The following is a 6,070-nucleotide window of genomic DNA, read 5'->3' on the forward strand; positions in this document are numbered from 1 at the left end:
TGAGCAAAATGCTTTTAACTGGCTGTCGCCTACAGATACATCCCGTGTTGGCGATGACAGAGATGCGAGAGTTAAATGTCCTGTGAAATGTCCGAATAAGTGCGTTCAGGACGACAGTGCGCGCCGAAAGAAACGTCCTTCTGATGACTGCATAAAGGGGAAGCCCGAACGCAACTCCTGCTAACGCGACGTCGATCGATTGGCTTATTTTATGCGGCTTGAGGCGTTTCTAGGCTCTGACATCAAAACAAGGAGCTATGCTGCCGGGAACACATTGGTCCGTGCCTGAAGTCGCAGCAGGCTGGTGCTCCCTTTCCCTACGGTGTTAGCATTTAGGCCTTGGCGATGATGCTTTAGAGAAATGGAGACACATACACGGGGCTATGGCGAGCGGTGGAAAGTTTATGCTTAGCGGCCCTTGCTGGGTGTTCAGTGGAGTGGGCGCTACTACTAAGTATCAACTACAACGAAATCGTTTCAAATTAGGGCAACGTTACCTGCAGCATAACGGAGCATAGCAGGATAGCAGGGTAACGCAGTGGATTCTAAGAGAAGGTAAGCGTAGCAGGGGGCGGCAGTAGGTAAAGTGGGCGGATGAGATTAAGTAGTTTGCAGGCAAAGGGCGGATGCAGCTGGCAAAGGACAGGGTTAACTGGAGAGACATGGGAGAGGCCTTTGCCCTGCAGTGGGTGTAGTAAGGCTGATGATGATGATGATGATGATGATGATGATGATGATGATGATGACCAGCAGCACGCGGCTTGAATAGCGACCATAAAAGAACTGTAATGTGGCAGGAATGCACACAGAGCAGCGATGTGTGCGGTCATCAATACCGCGTTACTTAGCACACCTTGGACACCTCAACAAACGAGCCAGTCAATCTTGCTTACTTTACAGCAGGGAGACTGTGCGTATACTCGAGGCGTAGAGTAGAAGTTATGCCCACTGAAATTCTGTGTCAAGTCAGCTCAAAGTTCCCATTCCTCTCAGTTCACTTGTTCAGGCTTCCATCGCTTCAGTGGAGCTTAGATAATAATAATAATAATAATAGCTTTATTTCCATCAAAACGATGGAGGGGCCGTGGGTAAAAGCTGCATGAGGTTTCAGAGCCCATGGTTTTAGAAAAATTGTTGCTTCTCTAGGTGTATTCGAATTTAATCCACCCGCGACTCGAGAATGCCCACGAAGGAGTATTTCTGCGTTCAGCTGCAAAAGATTACCGGCGTTCGGTTATTCAGAAACCCGTCGGTATTTTCCTGAATTATATCTTGTAAAGCTAATCTGTCGTATAATCTTCCGGACTGTGTTCATCAGAATCGTCGAAGACAAATAGCGAGCGTAGAAGCTGGTGTATTATGTCCTGCATTTCTCAGAATGCAAATTCGCATCCTGGCGATAAGTATTGACTCAAATATGATAAATTACCTGAGCAGCGCCTTAGCCACCAGTTATTAGAGACTTATAAAAAGTGCCATCTCATCAATTATGCCTCAGCGCCCACAATTGTAGAGACTTCTCTATCTGGACGACCGCAGTGGTCCCCACTATACATCCAGAACTTTCAAAAATGTGTGACCTGATTGACTTAATTTGTTTAAGTCCATTCTTTGCAGGCTACCAGGTGAGGTCTGTTTTCATCAAGCAATAACTTAATGTCGTCAATGCAGGTAGTCGCTCTTCGGCTATTATAGTGTATACAATAGAACTCACGAGCATTTCTGGCAAGTTTCTTGGACTTGCGTAAAACACGAAATCTATGTTGTAGGGTTTGTGTTCTCGGAATGCGTTGTTTCGTTCGCATTCCCATGTTATGTGAAATAGTGTGGGTGTGGCCCCGCACCACGGGCATGTGCCCCTATATTGCGTTGGGAACATCTTGTTGTATATAAAGAGGTTGGGGAAGCAACCCGAGTGCGGAGCACTGGGAGAGCCGGCTCGTCAGCTGCGAGCTCGCCGTCCAAAAGAGGATGGTAGAGCACGCAAGGGATGCAGCCAAACTCAGTGGAGCCCTGGACTGAGGGACCACCCTTTGCTGAAGAAGCCTTCCCTGCAGCGCAGCGTGACGACAGCGACACGCGAAGCAAGCAAGAAGACTTCTGATCGCCTACATACTTATGATTCAATAAAAGTTTTCCTATCCTATCCTATCCTATGTTGTAGGGCGTTTTATCTCCAAGAAGGCTTTTCAGCGCGTTCCAGAGAGCCTCACTGCCTCCCCGCCAATCGTCTCAGAGGGGCTCGCAATTATGCCCGCTGCCTTCACGGAGGCGCAGGAGATGCGCATGGTCTCGCGCGGGTCTGGCCAGACGCCGAAGATTGCGGTCTTGACACGCCCCATCACTGCATACTGGCCTGAGCTGAATTCCACTGGAGCATGAGTCTAGGTAATGTATTCTGTGATTCTGAATTAAATATATTTTTAGTGCCGTAGCACTACTAGGCGCATTTCCCGATTTTAGGCTGCGTTTTTATTGAGGAAAAACGCTAAGGCGCCCGTGTGCTGTGCGATGTCAGTGCACGTTAAAGATCCCCAGGTGGTCGAAATTATTCCGGAGCCCTCCACTACAGCCCCTCTTCTTCCTTTCTTCTTTCGCTCCCTCCTTTATCCATTCCCTTACGGTGCGGTTCAGCTTCCCAACGATATATGAGACAGATACTGCGCCATTTCCTTTCTCCAAAAACAAATTATTATTATTGGGCGCACATGCGTCCCTGAAACCTGCTTATGGCAGGCGGCCCACTTGCCCACCGAGTTGTGGGCAACCTGCCATCTGTGTACACCTGACAGGCCTTCGCCTCGGTGAAGGCCTTCAAAGGAAATGCTTTCATGGTGAAAGCCTCTTGGCCAAACCCATTTCTGGTAAAGGCCTTTATGTCAAAAGCCGTAAGTAAGCTCTTGTCTTTAGGGTGAAGGCCTTCCGTGTAAAGGTCTTTAAATTAAAGGGCTCTAGGTTAAAGACCTTTATGGTGAAGTCATTGAATGTAAAGGCCTTCAGGTGAAATGATGCTTTCGCATTCACAGCAAATAGAAATCTTAGGTGTCCACCGTAACTTGGGCTACTGCACGATATTCCGCGCTGAGCCATGCTAGATCGTCTGCTATTTTTTCTCATCCAGACATTGCCACAGGCAACCTCTCTCTATAGAATAATCACCATCGCTGATGACGATGTGCGGTTCCCCGTTATGGCTGTGAAGGGAAGGGTCTTGGAAGTAACAATTATCATGGGTTAAAAGACCCCCGCCTTGAGATCTGTGCTTTTTCTGGCCCTATAGGAACATCGGCACGGCTTGGGCACGGCAGGTCTGTCTCGAATATTTAAGAATATTACCTTGAAAAAGTGCCGGCACACGGTGGAAGAAAAGGTGAGGAAAAAGTGCTTGGCAAGTGTTTTCTGGTCGTCACGTCGAATTTTTTTTGTTCGGACAGTATACTAATGTTTTGGCTCTTTCGTGTTTCAAGGAGTTCATCTTCACTGAAGCTCCAAAAGCACGTCTCTTCCTATCTTGGTTACCTTCCACCCAAGACATCGAGTGCCTGTTGGATTTTTTTCAACTAGAAAGTGATGTTCTTCCTGTTTGCTTAGTTACCTCAATTGTTGCCAAAACTGGAAAAATAGCCCATTCTTTACACCGACAAAAAATACCTGTTGCCTCTGCATGGCCCCTTTTGAAGCGTCCAAAAAATAGTTTGGGAAAAAGGGTACCCGAACGTGTGTATTGCTTCCTTGGCAGCAGAGTCAGCTACCCCCCACGGAGCCCAACGGAGTGACGGAAAAGAACTTCAAACTTAGAGTGTTGCCAACGCCAACTCTCTAGCGCGAGCAGAATCAGATAAGTCGCGATAAAAGAATATAACACCACACAAGGCTGACTCTTCCCAGGAACGAGGCAAAAAACAGGGACACAAAAGATTATTGGGCAGATGTGAGAGAGAGCTAGGATAGGACGAAGAATCGTGTGGAGGAAGGGAAATGAGAGTGCGGTGAAAGTGATGTGCTGCCTCAAGCGAATGGCCTACCAAGTCCTCGGCGCAGACTTAACGGCAGGGATCCCACTTTCGCTAAGCACCACGCTTGGTCAAGAACGAGTGAGCTCATGTCTAGGGAGCGCACCAAACATCGGCAGCCAAAGAACTCACATTTAAGCGGTCCTATATAAACGCTAGCTCAGTTTATTTGCACATCACATATTCCTGAGACGTAATCTGTTGTGTGTACTTGCTTTCTGCTGGGGCTAATAAACTCTGCAAGGAGATTAACGATGACATGTAGTTGCGCAGGGTTGCCTGATATTCTGAAATGATAGAGTCTTCCGAATCCTCTTATACCCATAAATTGTGAACAAAAGCAATTTTGAATGGGAAAAAGTTTATGAGCACAACTGTTTTCAAATATTGTAAGATATGCAGATCTCCCGTCGGCAGGATTGCATTTTATTTTACTTTGCTATTAACGTTATTGATATCGTCAAAAGTGTTCCCCATTTCTTTTCTAGGGAAGTCTTAAGTGCTAGATGAGAGCGATTTAAACACTACAAAAGAGAGATTTGGTTACGTATCGGAAGAGTGGATCATTATCTTCAATATATTTATACCGGTACCTCACAGTTTTCGAATATTCAAAATTTTTATCCAAGAATGTTGGATTTGGCTCGTACACATTGCTCACACATAGAAGCGTCTCGTCAATTCCTTACAGAGGCGTTTTATTTTGCGACGCACTCCGCGTTCTAACTATGGTTTGCCCATTTAACTCCGTTCTCAACAAACCATCAGCATCACCGCTATGTTTCACAGCACAGCCGGGAAAAAACAGATCACTTTCGACTGATTTTTGCGGTGCGTCGCGCCTTATCTCCGTCATTACAACGCTCCAGGAGAAAATTGGTGCTTCGTCCTGAAAATGCATTTACAGTCTTACACGCCGAGAATGAAGAAATCGGTAAACACGTGCAGCGTGCAAAAAAAAAAAGATTTTAGAAACATCGCATACAGTCACAAAATGCGCAAGGTAAACAGCGGACCCGCTTAGGCCGGTGTGTGTTAAAGGTATACTTACAGTAAGCGCCGGCTTGTCGCACTAGGAAACCACGGTGGCTACCTTCTTCTTCTACCTCTTAAAACATGGCACATGCCCACATGGGGGGATTGGCCAAGGTGTAGCGTCATAAACAAGGAAATTTCCACCTACATTTATCAAGGAGCTTCACCTTCTACGAGCTGGGGTCTGGAATCATCATCGTCGGGCTGAGAAAGGTCAACACACGGGGACAACTTTCTGTGGCTAAGCATAGCCGAGATCGCCGCGACTTCATTGGGAAGTGCTCATTCCAGAAAGGTGGTAGGAGCAGTCGATTTTTATGAACAAAATAAGATAAATGGCCCTGGCCACAGCAACCACGCTGCTAGAAGTATTCTAGTGGTGGGTTTCCAGTGCACCGAGAGAGAGCGCCAGTGCTTTGCCGGAATTACCGCGTTCCCTCACCGCGCTATTTCGACCGACAGCTTTGCAGTTTGTTTTGGTTGCTCACGAGCATGAGCATTTATTAACTGCCTTTGCTGCAAAAGGAAACGATGAAGTACGAAGGAGAAAGAAAAGAAGAAGAGACAGGAAATGATTGAAAACAATACAGAGAACATTAAAAGTAGAAATGAATAGTGATGAAAATGTAACTTTTAACTGTGTTTTTAATGTACCGCTTTATTCAACAATAGTTTCGCTCCTGCCCGGAATGTCAAAGTCATAAAACCCTTCCTTGCCTTTCTACCGCTCCGATGCAGCCCTTGCCCTGTTCCACGCTCCCATTCGACCGCGTTGGCATCAATCTAGATGTACGGGCCCCTTCCCATCACTCCGGCTGAACACAGCTAGGTCAAAGTGGCAGTGGGTTACTTCACCCGCTACGTAGAAACATCGTATTTTCCATCCGCGTCTGCACAAGCTGTTAAGTATTTCATATTGCATCATCTCGTTTTTGCGCCATGGTTTCCTTAAAGAACTGCTGAGCGACCGATGCCGTCGTACTCGATGTCGATGCCAATGCCGCGGTACCTATGCCAATGCC

Source organism: Amblyomma americanum, chromosome 6 (genome assembly GCF_052857255.1).
Source record: "Amblyomma americanum isolate KBUSLIRL-KWMA chromosome 6, ASM5285725v1, whole genome shotgun sequence".
Classification (NCBI taxonomy): domain Eukaryota; kingdom Metazoa; phylum Arthropoda; class Arachnida; order Ixodida; family Ixodidae; genus Amblyomma; species Amblyomma americanum.